This window comes from Pygocentrus nattereri, chromosome 15, assembly GCF_015220715.1.
Source record: "Pygocentrus nattereri isolate fPygNat1 chromosome 15, fPygNat1.pri, whole genome shotgun sequence".
Classification (NCBI taxonomy): domain Eukaryota; kingdom Metazoa; phylum Chordata; class Actinopteri; order Characiformes; family Serrasalmidae; genus Pygocentrus; species Pygocentrus nattereri.
Window position 1 is genome coordinate 21837039 of NC_051225.1, and position 16252 is coordinate 21853290.

Consider the following 16252-nt stretch of genomic DNA (forward strand, 5'->3'; position numbering starts at 1 on the left):
AATACAGGTCCTGATGCTAGTGGCTCACTTATCAAAGAGCACAAATGACTTTGTTCCATAACTCGCAGGAAGTGTCGGAGAATGAGGCGTGATTAAAACGTACTGCCAGAGGAGCTAATTAAAAGAGACGGAGAGTCGGCGCGTCATCGTTATTGATGTCTGTTGACAGATGTGGTGGGTTTTTCTGATATTGCTTTACTGCACTCTTCCTACCCCTCTCTCTACCCTTTTCTCATATCTCTCGTTCTTTCTCCAGTTTCCTCTCCCTCTCGCTCTCTTCCTCCGATATCGTTTAGACACAACACCTTAGGCATTGGTTTCCATTTCACTCCATAAATTAGTGTAATTTCTGATAGGTGGAGTGTTGCCGAGACGCATCTTGAAGGGTGAGCGAGTTGAAGATGTTTTATTAGCATAACAAATAGCCAACAACCCTCCAGATAAGAGCGCTCCAAGGCAGCCGGAGTGAGGGGGGAAAAGGCACGTTCATTACCCACATCCACTCGCTTCTGAATGGTCCCCGAGCACAGCCAAAAGAGTGACGTCTGTTTTTAGATCCTTGACCCGCTTCTGAGGAAATGGAGCTATAATCTGCCAGCGGAGGGCTTCGTCTATCCTTAGATTAATTGGATTCTCTTAAATAAACCCAGTAAGGTCAATTTAATCATTCAGTGTAATTACCAAACCGTTGTGTATTAAAAAGAAGGGGCTGTAGAGGCGAAAAAAAAATCACAGTCTGACTTTTGCTTCATGAGAAAATAAAGCCTATTGTGCCTCTTGTGCTCGGTCTGTTTATCATGTGTATTCCTGCTGGTGATGAATTGACTTGTTTTGCTGTGAGGAGAATCAGACATGTTGTCAAGCCCAGATTCAATTATGTTAAGCTTGCGAATGGCTTCTCAACGACTTCTCAATGTGCGCATTTGTGTATAGAAGCAGCTCGGTCAACTCCAGGGAAGATGGAAGACATTTGTGGCCTGTGAATTGACTTAACCATGTTCCTCCCATAAACTGTAAAGCAGTTTCATAGAACCTATCCACCTATCAGTTTCATAGAAACTGCTTTACACAAGCTTTACAAAACACCAACAAAAATCCCATTTAATCTTATGAGAAACTAGAACACATACTGCATTCCCAAAATTGTGAAAATTCCTGAATTTATCTTGTGGTGTTATTTTGAAATTATTTATTAGAAAAAAGTCATCAAAAAAAAAAGACTTTAGAGCTGGACCTTCAAGGAAAGAAAACCCACTGATGTTGATGCCAGTGTTTGCTGGGATTGAAATGTTGTTGCTACTAATTGATACTTTTTAACATTTTTAAATGTATTTTAAACATGGATGTTATATAAAACATTACATATGCTCTTTTTGAAGCTTGTAACACACATGACCATATCGCTGTTGTCGGGAAACGACACCTTGCATCTCCAAAATGGTAACTTTAGAGGAGAAGGAAAAAACCTACTTTACTTTTAGTGTAAGTCAATGGAACCGGATTTTTTTTCCCCAAATTCATTTTGAGCAGTTTCTTTTGTTCCATTCATTGTGATATTTACACACAATATAAAGGACAATAGGTTGTTACGTCCTCTAGGGGTAGGACGCACAAAAGGTTTAAGTGAGTGCCCACTCAGCCTCAGACCAAACAAACAATACAAAAAAAAAAACAGTAGAGCAGATTGTTTTATTATTCTTAACAGTTCTAGAGATTCACCAACTTCTGGAACAAATGACCAAAAATAACAGGATTTTAAAAGCTTCAGGATGACCCCAGGCCAAAACAACAAACAAATCACCTAAAAAAAAAAAAAAAGATGTTTAACTTGCCCTGAAAACCAAACCAAAGAAAATAAATTACAAAGAATCTACCCTGCCTACTCTTTTCCAAAAACAGAGGCAAAAGTCCCAACAAAAAAAAGGCAGGTCACCCCTAAGAATCCTGCTACTAAACATCAAACAACATAACAAGAAATTTGGTCTGTGCTGGTGGGCATCCACTGGAGCAGCACATGTCGGCTCAACAGGAAAAACAATCTGTGCAGCTCGCCGACTGCCAGACAAAGGGGCCCTTTTGAGTTTTCCCGCCATCAGATCCAGTCAATAGAGACTGCACAACTGGGCGGAGCAACAAGCAACCAACTCAGCAGAGCAGCCAATCACTACCACAACACCTGACCTGAAATAGACCAGAAACAAAACAAACAGACCTACAAAACACAGAACGTAACATAGGTACTTTCAAATTGGATCAAAAACTGAAAATCGACAAAATGGAGATACAAGGTTTTGTTCTGACAAACAGCAAACTGTTACACTTGTATGGACAGTGTGTAGGGTTGCAGTGGTGTGAGGTTTGCATGGTGTGATTACCACCACAGAAGACTTCATGGTTTCATATTGTCAAGGTATATGGTAATTCATACTGCTGTAGTTGAGGTTGGTTTGAGCCATTTTGTGTCCAACTAATGATTAATATTATTATGGATTAATCTGATGATTTTTCTTGATCAGTCAGTTGGTTTACAAATATTCTGAAAATATTGAGATGCCATCCCAAGTGGTTTACATATTTATCGAAATAATTGCCAGTTTACTGTAGATGCTGGACTGCGCTTACCTTTAACTCACATCAGCTCTCTGAATCAGGAAACTTTGGGTGTGTTTCTTCATAGGGTCACTTTTGGGTCCATGTGTGTCAGAGGTCATTGAACAGATCAGATTAATCAATACAGGTGAGGCTGGGTGCTGGGATGTTTAAATGTTCATGTGTTTCTGTTTCTGGATTAAAGCTATAAATAGTACACATACTTTGATCTGCATGGAGGGTTTGTGTTCTTGAATATGGGCAAACGTGTTTGACGGGTTTCCTCCTTTTGGCAGCCGCTTTACATCCAAATTTTATATGAACTGTATTTTCAATCCAACTCTCGTTTTTAGGATATACAAAGTAATCCCACGCTGCTGATTTTTGTTTTTCAGGGGGAGTCTTTCATCAGTCTTTTCTTCCTACCACGTTGTCTGCTGCACGTGTGCATGGCGCCAGTTGCCGTGTCTGAAGGCCATCAAACACCTGCGTGACGCACCTTGTCCAAAAATCGAGCACTGTTCAATTTCTTGTGCCATTTTGCCATCATTACATTAAATTCAGCAAATCTAATTATCCTAGCCTTTCTCAGCTCATAGCTTTCAGCATGGAAACAGCCAGTTCGTGAAGAGATTCTACACTGATTGCAATGTGTTAAGTGATGCTAAATGCTTTTCCATGTGATTTAGTGTAAATTTATATTATATTCAATTTGAGTGTAATGTAAAAATGAACCTGGCAGTTGTCGGTTCTCTCTGCTGGCGTTCTTTAGCAGTGCTCTGCTTTGACAGGCAGTCAAAGAGGAAAGGAGATGCATGTCTCTGTTTGCTTGGTTACTTTTTTTTTTTTTTTTAAATGCCTGTAAAGGCAAATGTACATGGTATGGTAACCATCGATTTTCATGATGATAAACCATGAAATCTGTGTATTGCTGCAAACCTAGTGGTGTCCCATTTATAAAAAAAGAAAAAAGAAAAAAAAAAGTCCTAGTAAAAATAAACAAGTAAATAAATAAACAAATAAATATAAAAAAAATAAATACATTTCTTGTGCCAAGAATAGTGAGTCAGCAAGCAAATAACTATTTTTTATTAATTGTAAAAAATGTTTGGAATGTGGGGGCTCTCTTTCTTTTTTTTCCCCTTTGGCAAGCGTTGCAACAGTTGCTGTAACACATTTAGTGTGGATAGGTCACGGATACTTTAGCATCAACAATCTTCCTCCAAATTGCATGCAAAGTACAGGTGGACATACTAGAAGCTGGGTTCAGCCAATGGCATGAAGAGGGTTCATCAATCCTAACTTGACCACTGACACGCTACGCTCAGTAGTTTCAAAAACACAGAGTAAAAGATCACTCCACTTAAGCAGATTGCCCACTACATCAGCACAGCTTATGCATCTAAGGCTGCTGGAGGTTTGTCTCTAAACTATTAATTTCTCCGCAAATCTGCCCGGTCAAGAACCTCATGGCCCCACTTTCCTTCTCTTCTATACTTTTTTCCCTCCCTCGCTCCTCTTCTCTGTCTACTGGAGCTTTTAATCCTGAGCACTTGCCCCAGTCATACAGGCAGCAGTTGATGTTGATATGGAGTGTCCTTCACTGTCACCCATAGCGTCCACACAAGTGGGGCGTCTCATATCAGCCGGATCCTCGGGGAGCCAGATTTATTGCCACCGAGTGGGTTAAGGTGCGGTTCTCCTCGCCAATGATGTATAAGCGCTGATACCCCGACAGCGGCAGCACTCGAGAGCAGAGATGAGGTGCAGACATCAATAAAGTCCATGACGATTGGCAGACGTGGGAGGCTGGAGAGGACGTTTTTCTTCCAGACTGGGCTAAATCACTGTGGTGGACTGAAAAAATTTAAGTTTTTTTTTTTTTTTTGAGTGTGACCTTGTTTTGAACCTTGAAGTTATGTTAATATGCTGATCCATGCTATAAATAAGAGGTTCTGTAAGCAATATGGATTTACTCATCACATATCTTACAATTTCCTTCAATCTCATGTGCAAGTTGGTGGTTGCTGAAACCAAGGGTGTTAATAAGGAACTCCCTGTTTCGCTGCAGTAACAGCGTCTACTCTTCGGAAAGGCTTTAAACTAGATGTTGGAACATTTCTTTAAGAATTTGGTTGCCTTTAGCCACAAGAGTGTTGTTGAGATGAGGTATTGATGTTGGATAATTAGTTCTGGATTTCAAACACTCCATCTCATCCCCAAGGGAATTTAATAGTGATCCATCGCTCCAGAGAACGCAACATGATTCTTGGCATTGAGAATTGGGCAGGGTGCAACTCCAGTGTCCCTATTTCATTGGCAGTGGTTTTCTTTGCTGTTTGAGTGCTACTATTAAAAGCCTGTGATTAGCAACACAGGGTGTGCCTGTTTTAGGTTGCACACAAAAAAGCTGAATGCACCAATTACATTTATCTACTCTGTTGTTGTAAATACATTGCTGTGTGTGTGTGTGTGTGTGTGTGTGTGTATGTATGTATATATTTATTTATTTTTTAATTACCCAGGCTGAAGGCATTCAAAATGACTGTGTATATATGTATGTAAATAAATATAATAAATTCCTTGTTTCAAAGGTGAAGTAAAGGATCTTATTAGCCTCATAAAAAAGCAGTGTGAAATTGCCTGCAAGACTAGAAATAACGTAAAAGTAAATAAAGTATCTGTGGACCCATATTTAGCACTAAAGAAGCCCCAAAGTACCACACTGTGTGAGAGGAACTCATCAGGAGGAGCCAATATAACAGGATTAGGCCCTCAGGTTCACCAGTGGGACTAATGCGGAGAGCATCATAGGAAAGAGTCAGGCCTCATAGCCTTCATCAACCCATTAGACACGCACCAGTCTAGTCACATGGAAGTTACTTTTCCAGCAGCAGAGCACAGAATAGATGTCTGATTTCTCAAACAACAATCAACACCACTTTAATGGTAAGTTTGTTTGGATGTGTTGTCTTTAACTAAAAATGGTTCTTTGAAGCAATGCCATAGATGTACCACTTTTGGTTCACTGAAGAATCTTTCAATGGATAGTTCATGTGATTAAAGAACCAAACAGGCCAATTTCCAGGCCCCCCAAAAAACAAAAAACAGCTCACGTAAATCTGCCATCAGAAAAGGAACCCACATGCTCATACCTTCTGGCAGCACTTTTTTTTTTCTCAGAACAAGAGCTGTGTGTGTGTGCTACCATATTTCCTATTACTGTATAAAAATCAGCTTCGCTTGTTGGACCCAACCAGTGAGATCTTTTGAGAACAGAATTTGGGTCAATAAGTGCTTATGATTGACTTGTTTAGTCAAAGTAATAACAAAATGTGTCTGAACTTTGGTGACTTATATGCCTATTCATGTGTGGTCTTATTTAAAATGGTAGTTTGTGACAAATCTCTGAATGTACAGCTTTGCTAGATCACATTCTTTACACATCAAATAAATGTAACAGCATTCAGAAATCATGTTAAACACGAGTAGATGAATCCCCCGCCCCCACAACCAGCCTTAAAGGATGAAAGAACTCACAAAATTATATATATACACACACTTTAATTAATCAAGCTAAAGTAGCATAAGGCATTCAAAATGATTTCACATCTGTGTTGGTATTTAACATCAGCTATAGTATGTCCTAGTAGCAGTTTCCTGGTTTGACTTGCACACTAGCACTAACAGGCTAACACCAGCACCTCAGAGAGTTGGCCCTGCTAACCCCAATCTCCTTCAAACTGGGGAAACGGCCTGCTAGCTGCTGCATCCACAGGGTCTCCCTCAATGTCTTCCACACAAGCAAAGCAAGCATTCATGTTTGTCTGTTACAGAAGAACATGCATCCAGCCAGGTTGGATCCACAGGAATGACCATGTGTGCCTATGAATGCCCATATGCCTGTGAATTATGCATGGTTTAGCCCGGAACCATGAGTAAAGGATGGAATATGAGTGAAAATGGTAAACAGTGTGAAGTGTGCAATGAGCCATGATGTTTACACGCACAAATCAATAGGTACTTTGATACTGAAACAGGATGCAGTGGCCAACCTCCATGCCTTTTTACGAAAATGTCCTTTCCCCTGTCGTTTTTGAGATGTTTATGTAACTGCATGCCCACAAACACACATGCTCACTACACAGAGAGGGAGAGAGAGAGAATAAATGAGAGCAAGAGTGCACCGTGCCTAATGGAGATTGCATTTGATAAATGCCAGGGCCTTGTCAGAATGGCTGAAACATGATGTATGATAGCGGGAGATTAAAAAGCCAAGGAAGTGTTTCATACATCTATTACAGGAAATCTCTCCTCATTATTGCTTAACGCTCTTGTTTGTTGAAAATCTGCAATATAAGAACATGCTGAACTTAGTAGCTTTTAGGAAGGCAACAACAAGATTGTTTTTGTTTTTACCAGAGCTTCAAACTCCTGACTTTCCTGTAATGTATTAGTCTTCTGGACACATCGTCTGTCTGGCAATGAAATGCATCTTGAAAGTTAGTTGCAGCATTGAGTTACCGGGTTGATCAGCAGTAATAGATCAACCTAAGTAAGAACGAAGGCAACAGTAATTGCTCCTGGCACTTGTATTGTGGTGTCATTGTTGGCCCCTAACAATATCTGCTCTCTCAGCTCTCGCTCCTCCTCTCTTCCGGTCTTCCTTGTCCCTTCTTCTCTGATAACGGTGTCCTTCCCTTCACCTCTTGCAGTCCCTCATGATCAATAGGGGTCATTGTGAAGCAGCAAGGCTGACGGAATGATTTCTCGCTGCCTATCTGTGGGGGTGGAATAAGAAAGCGCTCCTGCCGCCCGCTGCTGCTCAGGTTTTCATAAAGCTTTTGTCAAAATGGTCCAATTTAGTTGCGCAGAGTCGTGATGCATATGGGAGCACAGCTGCCCCAGGGTCGGACCGTGAACAGAAAACAAGCTGCAGAGCTCGGTCACAAAAATGGCCTGGCCTTTGTGGCCATCCGTTTTTTCTGCTTATTCATTTAGATTTCCCTCACTGCTGAATGCAGAAGGACAAGGTTATATTCCTGCCACTTTTTTAGATGAACCTTATGAAAGTAATGAGATTACAGTTAGAAGGCAAAAACCTTTCAATGGAAGACAGTGTAGAGAGATTTTGTAAGGGATTTTAGAGCGGTCTGTCCATTTTATGTTCACATTAAGGAAAGGACAGCTGGTATGTTGAAATGATGTAGAAAAATAAAACAAAAATGGAGATAGGTGGTTTTCTTTGGACAGCAACAATATGTAAGTTTATATATAAACTTGTCCTCATCCAGACGCTTGCTCCATTACACATTTTCATTGTGTGATGTTACATGTGGATGCAGACAGCACTTTGCTGTGAGGCGAGTCATCACAAAATCTGCCAGCAGCAATCCTAAATAATGAGGAGATAATTAACACCCTGCCGAATGCGTATAGAGGTCAAAATAATATTGGTAACCATATTCAATACTGTTCTACAAATGAACTTTATTTCCTGTTCCGTCATTAAAGGCCAAATCCAGTGAACCTCACAGCCCAGGTAATTCCTATTTATCAGGCAAACATTAAAACAGAAAGAAACATGCCTTCCGCCTCAGCAGAGAGCCTCACAACAATCCCTACCTGCAGTCTTCACCCGTTCACTCGAAAGGGCCCAAGATAAAGGAGGTAAGAATAGAACTGAATGCATTACGGGTGGGAAAAGTTGTAATCCATCACAAACTAACAGCAAAACTCATATCAGAGAGATGCTGAACATGAGTTAACTATAACAATGAAATGCTTTTGAGTGAAGTGTACTGGGGGAGGGGCAAAAAAAACCTGTATTGCAGCCAAAGGCTTTCCGTCTGACCTGATGGAGGTAGAAATGGAGAAAAATCAGTGAACGCTCCACAAGCAAGGACTCCACTCTTAGCCAAAAAGTTAATTTGAATATGCAAAAGGGAATATGATCAGTCTGTGGAGTCCTGAGAGAGTTTTTTGGGGTTGGTTTTTTTTTTTTTTTTTTTTTTTGGAAAGCTAAAACTAAATTAGAGCATTAGACCCACATATCGGCGGTATGTCTGTTGTAAGACAGGCAAGGCTTATGACAAAAAGAACACTTCCCCATGGTCAGGCCTGTTGTTGGGCAGTATTTTGCTCCTGCAATACCTGGAAGTCTTGACTGAGTGACTCATCATGGATTCTTTGTAATAATAGGCCATTTTAGAGAAGAATGTGAAGCCTTCAGTGTATAAATTGATGCTTTGTGATCACTGGACCTTCATGAAAACATGAAAGTGTGTGTGTGTGTGAGAGAGACTTACAAACGTGATGACATTGTGAATGAAGTCTTTCTGCTGTCATTATGCCGAGCTGACAGCAGTTTGACCGCATGCTTGAATATGGTGTAGTTTTCTGCTAGCTGACAGGGCAGTAGTGACAGGTGGTGCTGTGTGTTGAAGGATGAAGATGATGACAGATGTAGCACCAAGGGGAGCCTCTTACACTGATCAGAGCATGTGTGTGCGTGTGCGTAGGTAGGACACTATCAGAGGGTCCGTTCACCCTCCATGTACTCCACACCAGACACACCTGCTAATCTGTACTGCTGAAACTAGGTGTCAGCTAAACCATACTTTCATGTGCTGGTGCTTTGATCGCTCAGACTGTACTAACAGTGATCCAGGTTCTATGAGGCCCTAAATACAAGCATATCAAACTAACACCCTGTGCTCCAGGCCATATGTTGCCCTCTCAAAATAAGAGATCTGTCTTGAGGAAAGGAATTACAACTATAAATTAGCTTTAAGCTAAAGATGTAAGAAGCTGAAGAATGCCGTGGGTTGGTTTATCACAGTCATTAATTAAAGGTAATGTCTTGGCTCACTCGTTTCTTTTAATTTTATAAACCGAGTTTTTAAAAACTGGCATTGGCATATAAATGCACATAAAATCTATGAACTGAACCTAATCAGCACTTTATTTGGCAGCTAGCACAAATCTTTTAGCAAAGCCTGAGCTAGCAACGAGTCCAGCTCAATATAAATAAATAAATCAAACCTCCATACAGTAAATTCTATAAACTACACTCAAAATGCATATTGCAGTACAGATTCTTGCATTTCATGACTCCTATGTGGAGTGTGGTGTTTCTGTAATTAATTGGTCCATTATGGCATTGATTAATCTGTTAATAGGGAAAAGAATAAGTGCAGCTAGATGTCGGTCATAAAAAAAAAAAAAAAAAAAAAAGATTTTCGTCATGACTAACAGTAGATGTTCTGCATTGCCCTCAAACATTGTACCCTGTGTGAAAGGTGCACAAATAAAAGAGCAACTCCTGAACAAATCAAAATATTGCTATGGAGATTTGGCTCTACAAAAACTTTGCTGTTTTGAGTAATTTCTCGTCAAACAGTAGAGCAAAGATGGATAAATGCTGTGGTTGGTAAGATTGTTTAATCTGATCTCATCAAGCACACAGAAGCTGTCAGAAATTACAAATAAAGCAGGTTCACCACACGTGAAACGGAAGTAAACATACCTGTGCGGTCAGAGTTTGCCCTGCAGAAGCTTTCCATAAACTCAGTTTTCATGCAGGTGGGAGATCAAAGCACAGGGACGAAGTATGTTTCTAAGAAATATCTGTATTTGTAGGGACGAGCAGGTCTGTGCGCATTAGCACACAAACACTGTGATAACAGATAGGTATGATTTAGCCTTGCAGTTTAGAAAAATGCAGCTTACCCCTTCAGCCGACACTGTTTATTGTGCTAAAATCGAACTGAACCATATGAAAAGACGATGACAGACTCTCTTTTTAACTTTAAACTACAGTTTTGAAGAGTTTAGGAGTCACTCACCATGCCCAGTGATTGTGGTTGTCTGCTGTGAATGTATCCTTTTTTTTTTTTTTTTCTTTTTTTTTTTTCCCTGTAGATGCTCTTCCATGAATGTTATTTTGCCCTACTGGGTGAGTATGATTTTACAGAAAGTCTTTTTCTTTTTAGATGTTAAATTGACCTATTCCTGTTTTGATTGAGAATCATGAATCAACCTGAACCGTTTTCTCCTCCATCTGTTTTGCCACTTTGTTAGGTGATGTCATCAAGCCCTTAAATCAACAATAAGAATTGTCACCTTTTTTGTTTGGCTTTTTTTGATTGGCAATATTGATTAAGCCATTAAGTCCTAATTGAATTACACTATGCATTTGGTTAAAATGTGTTAAAGGTGCTTTCACACCCAACTTGTTAGGTGTAGACCTATCAAACTTTTCTTCATTCGTTTGGAATTCGTGGACACTCCAGCTGTACTCGGATGTGTACTAAACAAATGAAATGTGAAATAAACGCTTAGATTAAGTCTTGTTTATTTCTACAGGCAAACGGCGTAAAGCAATGTTAGTCAAGCATGTCAGCTGCACATGGCATGATGGTAGCTAAACTAGCACAAAACACAATGAAAGTGGTGAAAAAGTAAAAGCTTCTAATTTATACGAACTTACTTCATATAGCTTTCAATTCAATAGCTTCAGTTCACAATATCCCATTTGTGAAGTTCCTTGTGTTCATCAGGTGAGAAATGATCAGTACATATGCAGTTTTAGATGAGGCTGCTTCTTATCCATCAGCTCAATTTTCCATTACGCCTTAAATGGTGCAAAAATCTGAATAAGAATCTGGTGAACAAGCTAACTTCTGCTGGGTGAGCTTGTGCATGGTACTTTTACTAGTTTTGCTAATTTGTAGTTCATTGCAATTTGCATGTATTTGCAACATTAGGGAATTGGTGGTAATATACTGCACTACACCTGGATTTCTTTGTGTTTACTGTTTATACAAAATCACACCTCATTAATCCAGAGGCAACTTCTAATTAGCTAACTTACCGTTATGAAGCCTCAGCTCTACTAACAAGCAAATGTGATACCTGCATAGTTATGGGGGAGTACTGCAAAGTGGGATGTTATGTGGATGATGAAATACTTCCAATTTTAGCTTACATGTTTGAATAAGATCTCTGAACATATTTACATACATTTCCGAAGCAAATAAATACAAGATTTGGCATGTATTTACGAATGAGTTTGTTGACAATCCAACACCAGAGATATTAGCAATGTTAACCTAGCATCTCCTGCTGTAAACTAGGGAAGCTATTAAAACAACAAACTTCTTGGCTGATCGACTGCATCTGGGATAACTGAAATTATAGAAATTGGATTTTTTGCCAAGCTATACCTTTTAAGTGTCTATTTTCATGCAAAGTAGGAATTTGTCCCAAATGGTTAAAGTAACACAGCACTTGTATCTCTGCAACATCTCTGACCAGTAAAAAAAAAATGCTAATTTTGTTCCCCTTTAGCTGTTGTGCGAAACCAACAGAACCAAATGGAAAAACCTGAACTCTGGTTCAGGCTTTAGCCAACATACTAGCTGTTACTGTTAAAACAGCCTCAGTTTTACTGTCATGAAGTTTGAAAAGTGGGCCCACACTGCACTAACGTGGAGGAATAAATCTGGATAATAGTGTAAAACTCTTCATACTGACCACTTCTCCAGGTCTCCGTAGCTGTGATATATTGTTCGCTTATTCCCTATGGCTTGTTTGGCCTGTACATCATCATATGGGATATGTGCATGGGATTGAAACTGTTGCTTTATCTTGCTCAGTATTCGCGTTGTGTTTTGTATTAGTATATTAGAGCTTTTATTGGTGTCCTCATTGGTACCTGGCCTCTGGCTCAAGCCCGTGTGTCCATGTATGTGAAAGTCATTATTGAATTTAGACCAGTTACTGGTTTTATACCCAGCGTGGATATCTTCATCATACTTTTAATACCTCAGCTATGTAGGACTTAGCCTTTTTAACCTGTTGCGGGTTGCGGAGTCATGCTTGGACAAGGCCCCCGAGAGGTGTAGCCCTTCACCGCCCCAACTGCATCTCAGATCCAGCAGCTCTAATTGAAAATAAATAGATCACCAGGGACCGGCGTACAAAATTTGATGGACTGGAAAGTCCGGCTCCCGACATCACGGCTGTTTTAATCTTGTCGAGTTCTGGATGTGCAACACGATTAATTAACTTGATTATACTTGAGTAAAAGCATATGGGAGCTCACTCCTCTTTGGGTCCTGACAATCAAGCATGGCATAATAATTCCCGCTGATTAGAAATATCAGGCACTAGAAGTCTTGTCCAGGGAAACAGTTTTTCTTCTCTTCTCACTGCTTTCCTGCTGATTAGCATTGGACTACCTTTTTTTCCCCAGTTCTTCAGCAACTTTATGAAGGTAGATGAGGCGGTGGAACATTTTACTCTGAACAGTGAATGCATGCACACCCACCCACACGAACCCACATCCACTTGTAGAGAGAGAGAGAGAGCAAGCAAGCAAGAGAGAAATATTCACTTAACTTGCTAGCTTTTTAATTAAAGGGAAAAAAATGAAACATGTATCCATTTCTTCTCTTAAGGCTAGAGTTCTTTCATTTGCATGCGTTAGATAATATCTCGCTCTCGTAGCTGGCTAAGGGCTTTGTGAAGCATAAGCTAAATGAACAAACAGCTAAAGAAGAATACACTTTGCATTTTCCAAAAGAGAACAAGGTAAACGAGTTAAACAAATGGCTTTTATGCTGTTGTGCCTGATAGCGTGGTTGTGGCAGTGGTCTGTGGCTGTTACGTGGGTCTAATTCTTCAGAATGGGTCTCTGCAGTCAAAGCATCAGAGCTCCAGGCTAATACACTTTCTTCACACTGAATAATCTGCTGGCAAGTCTCCTCTCATCCTTTCTCATAGTCACATTACAATGCTGAATTATTCAACAGCTTGTTTAGCTCGGACATAATTTATGACCTCCTCTGCTCTCACTCTCTCTGCCTCTCTCTCACTCCCCTCCCATACCACCACAGTACTGTAGGTAACTTCAGTTTCTCTTCTCAGCTTCTTTGCTCTGGAAAAATGTCAAAACTCAAAATTCATTAATCATGAGTCGTTACATTCTATAACTAGGTTTTATTAAACCATTCAATTAAAATGTGCTGAAAAAAGTTCTATGTTCAGTATCTCTGTAGGTAGAACACATCAATTTGGTGTGCATGTTTTACTTTGCTTTCAACAGAGTAGAACGCTCGGGGCCTTCTAGGCTTTCAGCGAAGACCTAATGTGGAGAAACTGAATTGTCAAACAGAAAAGTCTCAGAACAGAAGAGAAAATCTTGAAATGCTGGAAGGAAAACTATTCAACTGGAATTTTTCTCTTTGCGGTTTCAAGGTAAATACAGTCAGGGAGGCTACAGGTTAGGCCTTTAGGAGCTGTACAGAAGGCCTTGTGGGTCTGTTTAACCACCAGCATAATTAGGAAATGACCAGAGTTAACCAATCAGGTTCTGATGAGGGATAACATCTTCTGAAAGGGCGAGCAGCATCGCTGACTGCAAACATTGGGGTGGTGGCCTAACCAATAGGTGTGGAAGTTGTAAATGGTGGCAGTTATGCTGAACTATTTGTTACTCTGTCACTTTAAAACTACTGTTTGTCTGGTATTACACCTGAAATTCTTCAGGTATTCTTGTCTGTATAATGGTATGCCACAAACAAACACAGATAATGAGACATAGGACACAAGAAGTGCAAGCCATCTTTTGACTAAGTGACAAAGCCAGACATGTCTGCCATGTTTAAAAAGAAAATGACAATCCTGTAGTTGCTTTAATGCATAAGTGAATTGCCAGGCTTTTAGGGTTAGCAACAGCCTAAAACAGACTGGCGAGGTTTGGCTGAAGAGCGTCAGCTGCATGAGACTGTGTTGCAATCTGTGTCTAATGATCGAAAGCATGATTGTGTGGGATTTATATATGAGAGAAATTACTTCATATTCAACAGCGCTATAGTTTATTGGAATTTTGCGTTCCACCTTGATGGTGCACCAGTTGCATTTAAGTGCATGCACAGGTGCCTGAATGTAGCTGCTACCACTTTTAGGTAGAATGGAAAATTTAAACAAAACATTGGCAAAGAAAATTTTAGCTGTCTAGAAAAAGGCGTGACAATATTTTGAGTTTTTTTGCAAAAAAGCACTATTGATCAATGTTAACCTGTAACAATATACACACTTTGACATATACAGAAATAATCAAAAATGTTCATTATATTGTGATATGTTTGGTTGTTTGTGTGAATTGTCGTATCTCATATTGCTGGTGTCAGAACAAAAGTTTTCAGTTTTTTGACACAATTTGAAAATACCTGTTACCCTTTATGTATGTTTTCCTTCTCCTGTGAAGCAAGGTTTTCTTCTGACAATAGCTCTGTGTGTGTGTGTGTGTGTGTGTTGCGCGCACTCTTGTAATGGCAAGCATTTGAGTGTTCTTTTTTTTTTTTTTTACTCACTTTCAAGGTGCTAACCTTACATGGGCAAGCAGTGCTCCTCTATTTGAATTAGCCCTTCCATTTGGTGAAAAGCTATAGTGTTTGAAGTGCAAGCCATTCATTTTTTTTCCTTCTGAATCAAACATAGAGATGTGACAGGGTGGCGTTTGCAACCTTTTTCTTTGTGCAAGGTGCATGAACCAGTCTGAGTAGTTAAACTCAATTTCACAATGAAATTGTACTGAATCCAGACATTACTGTGAAACTAGCCAGAACTGTTTTGGGTAGTTTATAAAAAATAATCTTTTAGTCTCTTCTAATTATTTAATTGAGTTTAACTGCTTAAAGTGCACCCACTGCTGGCACAGGCTTTCAGTTGTGCACACAAGTTGTTTAATCTTCAACACTGTCCATAGAATAGGATTAGTTAGGTTACCATGCCTGATGCCAAGCATTGGCTAGGGGTGGGTATAAAGCCCCATGGCATTGGGCTGTGGAGCAGTGAACACCATTCCACTGGAGTGATGGAGCTCCATCCAATACCTTTCGGGATGAGCTGGAGTGGTGTCTGTGCTCCAGAACTAATCGTTCAACATCAATACCAGACTTCACTAATGCTCTTGAGATATAGTTTTGTATAGTTGTATATTTCTCAAACATACACCATGACACAGGTGGGTTTTTGTACAGGCACTACTACATGCATTACAAAGAGATGCGAGTTTGCAGCCATGCCTTAACAGAACCACTTTTAGTTCCCTGGATAACTGTTCAGTAGATGGCTTCTTAAAGAAGACTTTCTGCAATTAGGGGTGTATGTGAAGCCTTATCAAAGTTTAATGAAGCTCCACATGTAAACTTCCTATATCAGGTAAGGGTTACTATTCAGACACCTTCATTTTTAAGAGTATATACTGAGCTCGAAGCAGCAGCTCTGCATGAACATGAAAATTCCTGACTGAAACCGGAATACAAGAAAAACACTCAGAAAACGAAAGCGTGAACTGAAAAGTTGTGTTCATGTATCCTTTTGAGGACTTCATGTCTTCACAGTGATGTGCAAAAATGCCCTAAGTTCGGACACTTTGCTGGCCCTCACCTGAGCACGTTTTCTCCACAAATTACATTTTGTTACAGGGAAAATCTAAGAGCAGAAAAACTGCCTTTTTGGATACTGAGGATAAAGTTAGGTTTATGTGCAGTGTTAGTGTGCAGTGATACAGAAATCAATGCAAGTCCCCACTAGTACTGTAAGACAAACGTGTATTTTGTCATTTAATTTTTTATGCCCTTCAATCAATGTA

General features: G+C 39.8%; 1 long non-coding RNA gene across 1 annotated transcript in view; it reads left to right on the forward strand.

Annotated features, from left to right (window-relative positions):
• The window catches only part of LOC108439826, a 58094-nt gene extending 54736 nt beyond the window's left edge, over positions 1–3358 (forward strand). Inside the window, exons 2-3 of the long non-coding RNA XR_001858786.2 lie at positions 2678–2737; positions 2985–3358. This is a non-coding gene — a long non-coding RNA (uncharacterized LOC108439826). The remainder of the gene's footprint in view (positions 1–2677; positions 2738–2984) is intronic.
• The last annotated feature ends 12894 nt before the right edge of the window (positions 3359–16252 follow it).